This window comes from Rhea americana, unplaced genomic scaffold (genome assembly GCF_003343005.1).
Source record: "Rhea americana isolate MKP2758 unplaced genomic scaffold, rheAme1 scaffold_378, whole genome shotgun sequence".
Classification (NCBI taxonomy): Eukaryota; Metazoa; Chordata; class Aves; order Rheiformes; family Rheidae; genus Rhea; species Rhea americana.
This window is the reverse complement of record NW_028186510.1, coordinates 368,582-369,832: the sequence shown is the minus strand read 5'-3', so window position 1 is coordinate 369,832 and position 1,251 is coordinate 368,582.

Here is a 1,251-nt window from a genome sequence, read left to right as displayed (position 1 = left end):
GACATTCGAGTTTCTTCCACCAGAGCCGAGCTGCACCTTATTGCCTTTGGACAAAGGCTCCTCACCACCAGCCCTACACTCCTCCCCCACCCCTTCCCCACTCCCTCCTTTCTGTCTCCTCCTCCTCCTTCCTCCAAAGCCCTTTCCCAAAACTCCAGACACGGCCTACAAAGCCCTGCTGCTCCAGCCCCCGGCCGGCGGGCCCAGCTCGCCCCGGCCCGGCCGCCAAGCCGGCCCCCGGCCCGGGCCCGAAGCCTGCGGCGGGGGTCCCGCGGGGAAGGGGCAGCCCCGGCGGCTCCCCCCCCCCCCGCCAAAGGTCCTTGGGGTGGTGGTGAGGGGTCCCCCAGGCTGTGGGGAGGGGGCCAAAGCAGGCTGCCCCAGGCYGATCGGCCAGGCCGAGACAGCTCGCCCTCCCCCCTCCTCCACCCGGAGCCGGGGGGGGGAAGGGGCCGATGCAGGCCATACCCACCCCCCGGTGCTTCAGGCCATGGGGAGGGGGGCCAAAATTGCCCTCCCCCCGCAAAGGTCCTCCAGACTGGGGGCCGGGGGGGGGGGCGAAATAGAGCCCCCTCGGGCCGGTGGGAGAGGGTCGGCACAGGCTGCCCCCTCCTCCCTCCCCCAACTCCATCCGTGCCCTAGCAGCAGCTGGATCCAAGGCCTGGGAGGGGGAACGATGAGCCCCCCCCCGCCCCGAGCCCGCGGCCCCCCCAGCCCGCAGCAGGGACGCACCGGCCCGGGACCCCCCCCTGCCCCGGGGCACAAAGGGGCCCCCGAGCCGGTGCCCCGCAGGGAGGCAGCGACCGCTGGGGCAGCGCTGAAGTTTGTAGCGGTGCAGACGGGAACTGAGCCCCCGGCCGGGGGCGGGGGGGAAGCGGGGACCCCTCAGACGGGGCGCGGGCCTCATCCGCCAAGATACGGACCCGTGAACCCCCCCCCGGGGCTCCCCGTCCCTCCCCCCGCGCGGAGCCCGTGCCCCGCAGCGGCGCCGCCCCCTCGGCTCCCCGGCAAACTTTGCCGAGCGGCGGCAGCGAGCGGCGCCGCGGACAATAGAGCGGCCCGGGCGCGGGGCCGCCCCGGCCCGCCGAGGCACACGCGTACCCCGGCGCGGCGGGCACCGGAGGGACAGCACCGTGTGTCCCCCCCGCCCGCCGCCGGCCCCTTCCCGGCCGCGGCGCCGCTCCGAGTTCGCAGCGGGGACAATAACTCGGCGGCCCCGGTGCCGTGCGCGGCCGCCGGCGGTGGCAGGTCCCG